Source organism: Crinia signifera, chromosome 2 (genome assembly GCF_055691185.1).
Source record: "Crinia signifera chromosome 2, ASM5569118v1, whole genome shotgun sequence".
Classification (NCBI taxonomy): domain Eukaryota; kingdom Metazoa; phylum Chordata; class Amphibia; order Anura; family Myobatrachidae; genus Crinia; species Crinia signifera.
In genome coordinates this window covers 89,603,821-89,619,008 of record NC_139218.1, presented here as the reverse complement: position 1 = coordinate 89,619,008, position 15,188 = coordinate 89,603,821, and the positions used below count along the sequence as shown (strand labels likewise).

General features: G+C 47.0%; 1 long non-coding RNA gene across 2 annotated transcripts in view; it reads right to left on the bottom strand.

Annotated features, from left to right (window-relative positions):
* The window catches only part of LOC146059909 (uncharacterized), a 130,085-nt gene that overhangs the window by 53,359 nt on the left and 61,538 nt on the right, over window positions 1–15,188 (bottom strand). The window lies entirely within an intron of this gene.

Below are 15,188 nucleotides of genomic sequence, written 5' to 3'. Positions count from 1 at the left end.
CAGCAATTCCGCCTCACACACAGCTGCTGGCGGTGTTGCATTTCTGCGCCTCAGGATCGTTCCAACAAGTAGTGGCAGTACTTGCTGGAATATCTCAGCCGGCCTTCTGCCGAATCCTGAGGCGTGTGACGTCGGCCATGTTCAGGCGCAAGGGGCACTTCATGGCCATGACATTTGCCCCCGAGACCCTGCGCAGAAGCCAGCACGCCTTCCAACAAATTGCTGGCTTCCCTAATGTGATTGGGGCTGTGGATGGCACCCATGTACCATTTGTGCCTCCATCTCGAAGTGAGAAGATATATAGGAACCGCAAATTGTTCCACTCACTGAACGTGATGGTGGTATGTGGCCCATCCATGGAAATTCTCGCCTTCAACTCGAAGTTTCCCGGAAGTGCCCATGACTCTCATGTCATCCGACAAACCGGGATATGGCAAAGACTCCAAGAGCTGGAAGGCCGTGATGCGTGGGTTCTGGGTGACTCCGGTTACCCATGTACGCCCTGGCTACTTACGCCGTACAGCTACCCAGCACCGGGCCCACAGGAGGCATTCAATGGGGCGCATGTTGCCACCAGGCAAGTGGTGGAGCGCTCAATTGGCCTTTTAAAAGGTCGATTTAGAGTGCTCCACCGCACTGGTGGTGACTTGCAATATGCGCCTGAAATGGTGTCGAGGATCGTGGGCCTGTGTATATTTCTCCACAACATTGCTGTGCGGCGTGAGATACCCTTTGATGAGTGGGAGGTACCATCTGAGCCGCAAGATCCGCCCATGCGCCCATCCCGCGCCCCTGAATGCCGGAGGGGATACCAGCTGCGGGACTCTGTGGCGCAAAGATACTTCAGGTACATGTTATTGAGTTGACATAACACACCCATTTTAGTCACAATCACCCCTTCAAATAAGTCCAGTGTGTTAGTTGTCAGTGTTACAAAACGAACATTAGCCAGCCTGCCCTCCTAATGGCAAAGAAATAGGAGATATTTAGCATATGTGTTTAGTTTTGGGGGAAGTTCAATATAGGTGCTAATTATTATACCTTGGACAAGGGATCTTATGTGTTTGTTATATCTTCATTATTGTAGTTGATACTATCCCTGATGACTGGTGAGTACATTGATTTATTCTATCATGTGTTGGGGATTATTTCCTGTGTTGATGTATGATTTGTTTGCATATATAGATATATATCTATATATGATGTTGGAATTTATTCACATGTTTCAACATTTCAAGGAGCATGCAGGCAGGCAGGCAGGCAGGCAGGCAGGGCTGGTGTATAATGCTGGTTTCAGGATACCTGCAAGTGTGTGTATGTGTCTTTTACACATAAATGTACGCATACACATATATGCATAGAGTAAGTAATGCTAACTACAGCTATGCCTTGCTAAGCTATAGCACGCGTTGCTTGGCGGAGCGCGGCCTTATTGGATTTGCTAAGGGCATACACACTGTGTTTTATATATATCAGATTTGTTCATTGGCATACATCAACACTACGGTTTTGAAGGCATGCGAATTTTTCACCATTTGTGTTGGCGCAGAGACGCTGTTAATGTAAAAATGAACAATAAAGTTATTATCACAAATAACTGTGATCAACCAATGCCACCACCTGATTGGTTGATAGATGCCATTGTCAACATGGCGGAGACACGAAGGGCAGAACCCTTCACGCATGAGGAGCTCAGGGTTCTTGTCTCCGTCATGGAGACAAGGCTGGGCCGTGCGGGGCCCTTCATAACAAACCGCCATAAGCGGAGGGCGTACACAGCGGCAGGGCGCCGAATTTACGCCCGCACTCGGGTGCGGAGGTCCCTCGGGCAGCTGGAGAGGCGGTGGTCGGACCTCCGCAGGCGCCAGCCCCAGCTGCTCACACAAATAAGGGGCGAAATTGCTGAATGTGAGTATTTTAGCTATGAAATTTCGCACTTACAACATAGCATATATAAGCAATAAAATGTGTCTCATGATAAGTGGGTGTCCATGGGTTTAAAAGTCCATAGACTCTTATGTGTGCTTCTTCCTGGTTAACATGCAGTCATGTGCCTTTTATATGTCATGCCATAGCATTGAGGATTCTGATGCATACAATGTGCCCAATCTAATATGTGTTACACATTGATAAATGCCTGGGTTGTAATGTGTGAACAAATGACTAACAATCACATAATAATTTAAATGTCACAATTTGGAGTCCATTAACAGTAAGGAGCTACTTTCCTGCATCGTTTGCCATCATTATCACCCTTCCATGTATGTCTTGTTATGGATGAATAAATGTGCCCCAATGAGCCGACATTGACCATGATGTTTTTTTCTACCACACAGCACGAGCCCGAGCCCGACAGGCCCGTGAACAGGCGGAGGCAGGCCTGGCCCAGGACGAGGCCCAAGACCCCCAGGAGGAGGTGGCGGCAAGGGTGGAAGAGGAGGAAGTGGAGGAGGAGCAAATGGTGGAGGAGGAGGTGGTGCGTAAGGAGGTGGAGGAGGAGGAGGTGGAAGAGGAGTTTGTGGTGGAGGAGGAGGTGGTGCGTGAGGAGGTGGAGGAGGAGGAGGTGGAAGAGGAGTTTGTGGCGGAGGAGGAGGTGTTGGTGGCGGAGGAGGAGGTGGAGGAGGAGGTGCTGGTGGTGGTGGAGGAGGAGGTGGAGGAGGAGTTGGAGGAGGAGGTGGAGGAGTTGGAGGAGGAGGTGGAGGAGGAGTTGGAGGAGGAGGTTGTTGTGGTCGAGGAGATGGCGGAGGAGGGGGCTGAGGAGGCCACGGTTGCCCCGGACACATCAAGTTCCGAGGGGGAGGAGGCGTGCCAGGCACCGGACTCGCCGCAGATCGGTATGTTGACATAATGCATCATTCATGAAGTAGTTGTACTGGTATATGTTATGTAGCACTGGTGATTAAAAATTTTGGGCACATACTAATCATATAGACCCCAAAGTGGGTAGCTACAGATACAGGTACGGGTTAGATGGGGAGTCCAAGGCATCCCTTTCATCCAGGACACCTCTCAATTACACAGGTTTGTGGGATGGGTTGGAGGTCCATTTGGACTGCCACATAACCGTTGTAGTTAAACAGGATCCAGGAGTAAAGGGATGAGTGGATCATTTGTGGATTAAAATCACCTGCTGCAAGCGTAGATTATGACCCATCAAATAGTGGCATCGATATTGTTGGTGAATGTTATTTATAAACTGTAGGATGTATGCTCGAAATGGAGTATGGGCCGGCCTACCTTGGAATGGCGTCACAAGTTGGCAGTGTCCCCGGAGCCTCCTCTACCTAAACCCCCCCTGTAGTTCTGATTTATTTTTGTCACTCACAGAATTGTAGGTTGGTTTAGACAGAATTATGATTTAGAGGATGTGTATTGTGCATTCCTGACATTTGCATAACTCCCATGCCACCAACCATCACTGAACTTAGACTGAGCAGATTGTGACAAGTTGTTATTGACGTAGGCCATGACCTGCTTGACATTGGTTAGTCATGGGTGGGTTGTGACTGAGAAGAAACAATATGACTGTTATGTCTTCTGCAGAGTTAAGGGTCGAGGGCAAAATAGACAGTATGTAGTAAATAAGTTTGCATGTATGTATATATGTATGTGTCATATATATTTATCTATGTGTGTCTCTATCTCTCTACATAGATAGATATATATCTCTATATATATATATATACACACATGTCACCTAGCATTTGTGCAATTTATGTCGTAGTATGTGAAATGTATGCATGAATAACATGACTAATTTTTGCCCCTTTGACATGCCCACAGATGACACCACACCGGCAGATGAGGGGGTGCGTGGGGCCCTCCTGCGAGCAGAGCACCATCTCCGGCTCCTTCAAGCCGACTTGCAGGACCTAAAAGACCTGCTCATTTAATGTTTCCTTTTTTTTTTTTTTCATTATGTTAAATAGATATTGTAATAAATTCTTTATGCAAGTTCACAGTTGTTGGTTTTATTAGCACTTTAAATAGTATATGTGTAGAATGTTTATAATGTTTGACACAGGGTGTAATAGAAACCATTGCACTTACATTGCTGTAAGGGTTAATGTGTGCTATGCATGTGTTAGGCATGCTTGTAAGGATATATTGGAATCTAATTGATTCCAATTCCAAATAAGCTGTTTTTTATGAGGGTAGGTAATTGAATAAGTGGGTCATGTGATGTATTGCAGAAGATACTTCATAGTGGGTTGTTTGGCGTAAATCCTCCGCTTACGTGCGGTAGCACCGCTTGGCTCCCGTTCGGATGCGGTATTCCCGAGCATACTCTGTAATACTCTGTAATACCGTGCCGAATCGGAGTGTTTCTCCCGCACACGCATGGTTTGTATGTCGTCCGTAAACACGCCCTGTTCTTAAAGAGTGAGTCCGTCCGAATGCGGAGGACACGTGGGCGTTTCTACGGACGATGGCCGCATGCGGAAAAACACCGTGGCGTGCGGACCGCTCCGTAAGAATGCGGGAATTTCCGCACCGATCAGAATAAGGGCCAATGTGAGATCCTGTGAGGCTAATGGTGAAATGTGAGTGTTTCTACATACAGGGAGCATCTGCCACTCATGTACCCCTAATGTTACATACAGGGAGCATCACCCATCCATGTACCCCTAATGTTACCTACAGGGAGTGTCACCCACCCATGTACCCCTAATGTTACATACAGGGAGCACCATGTACCCTAATGCTACATAACAATAATGTGCCATCTAGTGGTCGCCAGCATGAAAAACACTTGAATTCCCCCCCTAGAGGTGAAGAGCAGTATTGGATGTTCAATACAAGTTAAAGTGTGGAAATTTGTGCATATTGAGAATAAAAGTACAATATACCTATCCACCCATATGTAGGTTACAGAACTAGACAAATCACCGCCCAATCTACTGAGAAACACCCAATATCGTCTGAGCTCCCCCCTATTGCGGCCTGTGATAATCCTCTGTATGTGCACAGTACAACCCATAAATATAACAGCGCACTTACCTTCCTGCTGGGTGCAGGGATGCACAGTTTACTGCACAGACAGCCCATTATGTCACAATATCAGCTAAATAATCCCAAAATATAGAGATATAGCACAGAAGCAAAATATTAGCTTCTTCTCCTGATGCTGCCAGAAATTCCTCTGCCACAGAGCCTTTGTGATGTCATAATGATGTCATGGGACAAGATGGCCGCCATACAGCAAAAAATTAAAGCAAAACAGTCTCAAATTGTGTTTAGGGATAAATAGGGGCAGAACAGCGCATATCCCAACTGTCCTGATTCACAGGCCTCAAAGGGGAATGGGGAAATGTACAAATAATCACCTTTGATTTGCGTTTTACCACCAAACCTATGGATTTACTACAGTGGTTGGGAGAGTAATTGGCTGGTGGATGAAGGGGATATGTAACAATTTTAAGAAAAAATTGTTTTTATAATAGAGGAAGGTTTAACAATGTTATTGTTAGGGATGGCCATTGGTGCAGATGCCATTGATGGTTGCCATCGATGGTGATTCTCCACCTAGCAATCGATAGTAGTAAACTATTTGATGGATAACCAGCGATAGTTTTAGCTATCAATGGTTATCCATTATATATGACTGAATGGCCTGTGGGCCAATCAGATCTCGGGGGTGGGACTTCCAAGTGTCGGGGGATATATTTTGTTGATAAAAGGTCATTTCCAATTCTTACTCGAGTGATAGTGGGTATTACTTTCAGTGGCGTAACTACTGAGGGTGCAAGGGGTGCAGCTGCTATGGGGCCCGAGCTGTATTGGGGCCCGCTGCTCCCCCTGCACCCTGTCACATCACCAGGCAGCCCAGCCCGACTATTACGCAGCTGGCGCTTAGAGAGAGTGCCACGATGACGGCACAATGTGAAGGCAGCTGCCGCCGGGATTAAGCTTCAGTTACCTCAGAGGTATCTAGGCTATAGACAGAAAAGCAGGCACGGTGGCATCATGGGGATTGTAGTTTAACTTTAACTGGTCACACTTTGTGCAGTTAACGATAAACTACAAATCCCATGAGTCCATTGTGCCCTGCTTTGATCCAGAGAGATTGCTGACGCTGACATCCTGCTGCATAATATGAAGATCCGAGTCAGCACAGCGAAACGCGTTGGTGCGTTTGGACCATCCTCCAGAGAAAATTCACACTGTCAATTGCCACAAATCGTCATTTGACCTCCTGCTGAACGATCTGATCCTGTCCTAATTTCCTACCGGTAAGGTTGCAGACCGACCAACAGAAAGGTTTCCCGGGCTGGCTATACCAACTTTTGCCAACTGGCCAACAACCAAGCATCCACAGGTTATATACAAAATTATATGGACGGACTCCCTCCAAGTTCTATTGGACATTTATTCCCAAGACCAGAGCAGGTCCACCAATCATCAGTGGTGACTATATTTAATAGAGGTCCTATTAATTCTACTGTTATTTTATCATTGTATTCTTATGTGTAATTTTTTATTACATTTTTATGATTAGATTGATGCATACACTCTCAATAATTATTGTGTGAAAGCGCTGCTTAATTTTGTTGTTTCTGTTTTTCTTTATTTCTGGGGAACTGACCACCCCCATAAGCAGCTGCTCGTTAAGACAACCACTCATATATAAGCGCTCTAAACATTAACTTAGGTTAATAGATGCACGATCCGTGTCGGCAGTCTGTGCAGGGAGGCACCGGAATGCTGCTCCCCCTGCACCCTGTCACACAACGCGGCAATTACATGCTGGTGTGTGGAGCGGAGGAGCGTGCAACGATCGCTCTGCAAGTATGAAATGGCGGCCGGCAGGGAAGGAGGACCCGGGCCACCAAGAGGAGCTGGACGGGTTAGTGGAGCGGGGGAGGAGAGGAAGGCTGGGGCAGGAGAGATCGGAGTAGGGTGTCAGGGATCAGAAATACCATGGCCGCAGCAGCATGGATGGGACTCCATCGCACAGTGTTAGAGGCCCCATCAGTCACCTGCAGTCAGTGGACAGGTCCCACTGAGCACTGGAGTTACATCTATGCTGCTGCTGTCCTGGGATGGCAAAATGCCAAATCCTGTTTCACCCCCACCTCCCTGATATTTTATCCCCACAGTGGCAGAAGGGGTTTATTGAGACAATAAGTGCTTGTAGCATTTTTTAAATCATTTTATAATTATTACAGTATTCCATTTATGTTTTTTATGTCTCTATCCCCCTCGCTGTCCCTCGCTGGGTGGGGGGGGGGGGGGGGTTTGGCCAGGAGGGGGGGGTGGCCTTTCAGTAATTTGCTATGGGGCCCATGAAGTTCTAGTTACGCCTCTGATTACTGTGTATATATCTAATTGTCGAACCATAACATAACACCGTCATCCACTCACCTCTATATACTGATAAAACATTGGGATATGTGCAGCAGTTTTACACTTGGCAAAATCAGCACACAAGTAGGTATAATACAGTTACTATGAGGGTGGTAGAGAAAGAGGAGTGTAGTGCAAAGCCTTAGACCAGTGACTGTATATAACCCGTGACCCCACCCCTTTTTGCGTGCAATTATATGCTTCTAAGGAGACAACAATCATTATTAGGGGGGGGGGGGGAATATATAATCAAAGGTAGCAGTACTTTATTAAATTAATGGGACAATATTCATTGATCACTAATATGGGAAAAAAAAATTCTATGATAAAACAAATATTATTATTTAAGAAATCTAATTGGTGGTCACATAATAAAATATAAATTGTTGCTCCCATCATACAGACTTTTATTGTCCCTGTTAGAAAAACACACTGTAACATTGTCCCTTAATTATTATTTAATAAATAATATTGCTGTCTTATTCTAATTATTCAGCTGGGGGGAAGTTACGTACATTTGTAATAAAGGTATTGTCAGTGATAATTGCACAGTGCCACTTCTGTAATCATGTGTGATGGGTGTAATTCTCAGTATATGTCAGTGACAATTGCACAGTACCACGTATGTAATCATATGGAATCAATGTAATTCTCGGTATATGTTGCTGACAATTGCACAGTAGTACTACTGTAATCACGTGCAATGTATGTAATTCTCATTATGGGGGAAATTTACCAATATGAAAAACCTAGTTTAAGTCGTATGCAAAGTCGTGTTCCGGAGGATCAGTTACAAAGCAGTCATATACGACTGCTTTGTAACCCTCCGATGTCGTAGGAATTCGTATTAGCAGCCGTATATACGGCTGCTAATACGAATTATTTGTAGGCAGTCTGCATGGATCAGTCAGATCCGTGCAGGCTGCAAGGTGTAAAAAAAAATTAAATAATTAAATAAATAAAAAAAAAACCGGCGTGGGGTCCCCCCCACAGCCGAAACCAGCACCAGGCTGACAGAGCCTGGAGCCGGTAATTAAAAATCAGGGAACCCGACAAATAGGGGTTCCCTGATTTTTAACAACCAGCCCCAGGCTCCTGCTCTGGGGCTGGTTCCCAAAATACGGGGGACAAAATGAGTAGGGGTCCCCCGTATTTTAAGAACCAGCCCCAGGCAAAACCAGCCAGCAGGGTAATGCCACAGCCGGGGGGAGACTTTTTATGCAAGTCCCCCCGGTCAAAGCATTAACCCTACCGACCAGTCAGCCTGGCCAGGGGCCCTGGGGGAGTGGGGACCCCCCCAATAAAGGGGTCCCCCCCCTCCAGGACTTACCTGACCAGGCTGAAGCCTGGTGCTGTCCTCGATGCCCCTGGGCGGTGGGCATCGAGCTGATAGCGGTGTAAAAAATAGAACAAACTATTGTTTTTTACTGTGGCACTACCGCTGGGTCTTGTAGTGCCACAGTAAAAAAAATAGTTAAATAAAACACACTGACACCCATTTTAAATAAAAGTTTAATACACACATTACATACATACTGATACTTACCTTTCTTGATCCCGTAGGTAGCCCTGGTCCTGATGTCCTGTGTCATCCTCCAGGTCCATGTCGGCTGTCTGCGTCGTCCTCCAGGTCCATGTCGACGGTCCGTGTCGTCCTCCAGGTCCATGGCGGTGTCCGGGTCCGAAGAAATCCATGTTGGAGCTGTGGAAGGAAATCCTACTCACCTGGTCCTGCGCTGAAGAAGTCTTCTCTTGATCCGACGTAATCCAGGTAATCTTCACAGCTGTCGGCGCTCCCCGCTGTCTCCGCTGTCTCTGCATCGCGCTGAGGAGAGATGCTGAGATGTTTCATATTCGGCGCCTCTCCTCAGACTGAATTCTATTGGCCGCCTAGCAGGCCAATCAGGAGCCGACTTTCTCTGGATTACGTCGGATCAAGAGAAGACTTCTTCAGCGCAGGACCAGGTGAGTAGGATTTCCTTCCACAGCTCCAACATGGATTTTTTCGGACCCGGACACCGCCATGGACCTGGAGGACGACACGGACCGTCGACATGGACCTGGAGGACGACGCAGACAGCCGACATGGACCTGGAGGACGACACAGGACATCAGGACCAGGGCTACCTACGGGATCAAGAAAGGTAAGTATCAGTATGTATGTAATGTGTGTATTAAACTTTTATTTAAAATGGGTGTCAGTGTGTTTTATTTAACTATTTTTTTTACTGTGGCACTACAAGACCCAGCGGGCCCTTTAATGCCCAGCAGGCTGGGACTTGTGGTTCTCCAAGTCCCAGCTTGCTGGGGAGGCTTGCGGGCACTTGTAGTGCCACAGTAAAAAACAATAGTTTGTTCTATTTTTTACACCGCTATCAGCTCGATGCCCAGGGGCATCGAGGACAGCACCAGGCTTCAGCCTGGTCAGGTAAGTCCTGGAGGGGGGGACCCCTTTATTGGGGGGGGGGTCCCCACTCCCCCAGGGCCCCTGGCCAGGCTGACTGGTCGGTAGGGTTAATGCTTTGGCCGGGGGGACTTGCATAAAAAGTCTCCCCCCGGCTGTGGCATTACCCTGCTGGCTGGTTTTGCCTGGGGCTGGTTCTTAAAATACGGGGGACCCCTACTCATTTTGTCCCCCGTATTTTGGGAACCAGCCCCAGAGCAGGAGCCTGGGGCTGGTTGTTAAAAATCAGGGAACCCCTATTTGTCGGGTTCCCTGATTTTTAATTACCGGCTCCAGGCTCTGTCAGCCTGGTGCTGGTTTCGGCTGTGGGGGGGACCCCACGCCGGTTTTTTTTTTAATTTATTTAATTTTTCTAATTTTTTACACTGAAGCCTGCACGGATCTGACTGATCCGTGCAGGCTAAAACGCAAATACGACATGAAAATGGTGTTCTATTTTCCTGTCGTATTTGCATGCCTGTTTTACACCACTAAGCAGCCGTATTATCAGTACGGCTGCTTAGTAAATCAGAAACCACCAAATCAGAAACCACCAAATCAGAAACCACCATTCTATCGATGGTGTAGACCTTCGTATTTGTAAATACAAATACGAATGTTCCATCTTTAGGACTACGAATTGTTGTATTTTTGGGATTGTAAATCCCGAAAATACAAATTCGTAAAAAAAAGGTGTATTTCTCCCTACGAATAAACCTTTTTTCTACGAATCCATTTTGGTAAATGTCCCCCTATATGTCACTGACATCTGCAAAGTACTACTTCTGTCATCATGTGCAATGTATGTAATTCTCAGTCTATGGGGGACATTTACTAAAATGGATTCGTAGAAAAAAGGTGTATTCGTAGGGAGAAATACACCTTTTTTTTTACGAATTTGTATTTTCGGGATTTACAATCCCGAAAATACAACAATTCGTATTCCTAATGATGGGACATTCATATTTGTATTTACAAATACGAATGTCTACACCATCAATAGGATACGACAGAAATCCCCATTCAAAAGAATGGTGGTTCCTGATGTACTAAGCAGCCGTACTGATAATACGGCTGCTAAGTGGTGTGAAACACCCACGCAAATACGACAGGAAAATACACCTTGCTTTCCCTGTCGTATTTGCTTTAAGCCTGCACGGATCAGTCAGATCCGTGCAGGCTTTAGTGTAAAAAAATATATAAAAAAAAAATATAAAAAAAAAAAAACGGCGTGGGGTCCCCCCCACAGCTGTAACCAGCACCAGGCTGAAGGAGCCGGGGCCGGTAATTAAAAATCAGGGAACCCAACAAATAGGGGTTCCCCGATTTTTAACAACCAGCCCCAGGCTCCAGGTCCGGGGCTGGTTCCCAAAATACGGGGGACAAAATGAGTAGGGGTCCCCCGTATTTCAAGAACCAGCCCCAGGCCAAACCAGCCAGCAGGGTAATGCCACAGCCGGGGGGAGACTTTTTATACAAGTCCCCCCGGCCAAAGCATTCAGCCCTACCGACCAGTCAGCCTGGCCAGGGGCCCTGGGGGAGTGGGGACCCCCCCAATAAAGGGGTTCCCCCCCTCCAGGACTTACCTGACCAGGCTGAAGCCTGGTGCTGTCCTCGATGCCCCTGGGCGGTAGGCATCGAGCTGATCTTGGTGTAAAAAAAAGATTAAACTATTGTCTAATACTGGGGCACTATGAGTCCCAGCAAGCCTCCCCCGCAAGCTGGGACTTGGAGAACCACAAGTCCCAGCCTGCGGGGCATTAAAGGGCCCGCTGGGTCTTGTAGTGCCACAGTATTAAAAATAGTACAATAAAACACACTGACACATACTTAAAATAAAACTTTAATACATACAAAGCCCACACATACTAATACTTACCTATCTTCTTTCCGTAGGTAGCCCTGGTCCTGTGTTGTCTTCTGGTCCTGTGTCATCTTCTGGCTCCATGTCGACGTCGCTGTCCATGTCGTCCTCGCTGTAGGCGGTCCGGAGTCCGACGAAATCCATGTGGAAGCTGTGGAAGGAAACCATACTCACCTTTCCCGGGGCGACGTAGTCCAAGTAAGGGTCTTGGCAAAAAAACAAACCGACACCCGAAACCAGCCGGACAGCAGAGAGCCGTACGGTGTTTGTGTACATCGTGCGGCTCTGCCTCCCGAATGCCGCTATTGTGGGCTTTGTATGTATTAAAGTTTTATTTTAAGTATGTGTCAGTGTTTTTTATTGTACTATTTTTAATACTGTGGCTCTACAAGACCCAGCGGGCCCTTTAATGCCCCGCAGGCTGGGACTTGTGGTTCTCCAAGTTCCAGCTTGCGGGGGAGGCTTGCTGGGACTCATAGTGCCCCAGTATTAGACAATAGTTTAACCTTTTTTTTACACCAAGATCAGCTCGATGCCCACCGCCCAGGGGAATCGAGGACAGCACCAGGCTTCAGCCTGGTCAGGTAAGTCCTGGAGGGGGGGACCCCTTTATTGGGGGGGTCCCCACTCCCCCAGAGACCCTGGCCAGGCTGACTGGTCGGTAGGGCTGAATGCTTTGGCCGGGGGGACTTGTATAAAAAGTCTCCCCCCCGGCTGTGGCATTACCCTGCTGGCTGGTTTGGCCTGGGGCTGGTTCTTGAAATACGGGGGACCCCTACTCATTTTGTCCCCCGTATTTTGGGAACCAGCCCTGGACCTGGAGCCTGGGGCTGGTTGTTAAAAATCGGGGAACCCCTATTTGTCGGGTTCCCTGATTTTTAATTACAGGCCCCGGCTCCTTCAGCCTGGTGCTGGTTACAGCTGTGGGGGGGACCCCACGCCGATTTTTTTTTTTATTTATTTATTTTTCTGTTTTTTTTTTACACTCTGCAGCCTGCACGGATCTGACTGATCCGTGCAGACTGCCAGAGACATTCGTATTAGCGGCCGTATATATGTGCCGCTAATACGAATCATTACACCATCGGAGGGTTACAAAGCAGTCGTATATGACTGCTTTGTAATTTCCCCTCCGGAACACGACTTTGCATACGACTGAAACAGTCGTATGCAGTCGTAGGGGAAATACCAATACGAAAAACTAGGATTTTCATATTGGTAAATGTCCCCCATGTCACTGACAATTTCACAGTGCCACATCTGTACTTATGGGCAATGGGTGTAATTATCAGTATGTCCGTGACAATTGCACAGTACCACTTCTGTAATAATGTGCAATGGATGTCATTCTCAGTATATGTTGTGGACAATTGCACAGTGCCACTTCTGTAATAATGTGGAATGGATGTTATTCTCAGTATATGTTGTTAATAGCTGCACAGTATCACTTCATGTATTTAGGATTGAATTCTCAAATGATCACTAATGCTACTTTCAGACCGCAAATGCCGTGTCGCACACGGGATTTGGACATGGGTCCCATCCCCAGAGCAACACGGCAATGCGGTCTGAAAGTTCCGACACCGACACGGCATATTGCAGAGTCGGTGACGTCACATGGGGCGGAGCTGGGCGGCGGCGCGTCATCGGGGGCTCGGGAGGAGGCAGTACTTGGAGCTGACAGAGCTGCCTCCTCCATACTGTGAACGGGACACGGGTCGCTCGACCCAGGCACCCGTTCACACTGCACTTGACACGGATCATAGCCGTGTTCAACCCTGGTCAATACCAGGGTTGAACACCCGTGTTGCTCGACCCGTGGTGGCCTTTTCAGACCGCACCTTGACCCGTGTTGGGGCCGCAAGAACACGGCAATAACCCGGGTCTAGAGTGCGGTCTGAAAGTGGTATAACAGGGCCAGATTAACAATGGGGTGGGTGGGGTATACAGCATTACAGAAGTGGTACTGTGCAGCCGTCAGTGGCACTTACTGAGAATTACACACATTATTCAGGAATACAGAAGTGGTACTGTGTAATGTATAGGAGTAAATAGTAAAGTGCAGCTGGTCCATGGTCCCAGCTCCCAGCTCAGCTTCTGCAGATATCAACAACAATGTAACTATGGGAAGGGCCATCTTAACAGCATTGTAGGCCCAGGGCAAAGCAATGTACTGTACTATGGCAGCTACCTACCCATTTACTTGAATTAGAACGGGGATCTCTGTTATACACAAAGCTGATTTATCATTGCAGTCACATTTCCTTTTCTGCATAGCATTTCCATTTAACAATTTAAATGACAATGCTTTGTGACATATATAACACATGTACTTGAATTTCCTGTGTTTATAGTATGTAATGCAATATTCTCAGCATTTACTCAACTGGCACAAATCATCCGGCCATTGTGACAACAGGACCGGGAGCAGTCTGAGGACACTGCTCTTCTGGCATGGCGCAGTCTCATCGGACCAACCTGAGAGGACACCTGGTGACTATATAATATCTACCGCGAATTAGTTCTCATTACTTGCTGATAATTGTTTTAACCTCAGCTACTACATACTTCTATGTGATTCTAGTGAACTTTTATCATTATTTATTAAGTATATACTGCACCAGAAGGCTTTTTTTCTCATTTGCATGGTCTCCACATTATGGGCCTGATTCAGACCTAATCACATAGTAGCGGATTATCGATACACTGCACATGTATACGACCCCATAGTAAGCATGCACAAAGCCATCTGGTGACAAAGTCCTGCAACTTTTTCTATATGCACTCCGTTCACAAGGCGATAAACAGGAAGTAGGCGGCTGGGGGTGGAAACCGCCCTCTAGTGGGAGGGCTAAAAAAAACCCGGACATTACTAGGAAAATGCTGGGAGTGTCCAGGAAAATGTTAGGTGTGCCTGAGCGTTTTAGAGGAGGGTGTTTGTGTTTAGCTTCAGGCTGGATATACTTTTTCCCATTGTGCCGCTGAGTAAGTCCAGGGATACGTTGTGCCTGTGATGAGTTGTGGCCGGTGTAAAAATTATTTGAAGGGTTCTGGATATATTTGCACGGCTGCGTATGAGTGTAGCCATGCACATTAATTTGCACAGTGTACACATTAATTTTCAAGGCTGGATTCCACTCTAGCGGACAGCGTCTTCACTAAACACCGGCCATGGAAATTTGTGGCTGTGCGATCAGGTCTGAATCAGGCCCTATATGAGAGCCATGGATTGTGAAGCCATCGGAACCTTCTGAGAAGGAACTTGGGAACATCGAGACAGGGATGTATTAACCTTTTCCTGCTGTGTGTATTTATATTGGGATTGGTGTTGTGACTCGATCTGCTTGTTCTATGCAGGAAAACTGTATATACTCATAGTAAAAGGCGTTGCCAGGGGGCGGACCTTGCATCGCCAGGGGCGGACCTAATAGCTGGCGATGCCCTGCTGCGAGTTGTAGTGCCACCATTGCATAATAGACTCTGACAGGTAATCATATAGCTGCTGGTGGTGCCATGCTGCGAGTTGTAGTGCCA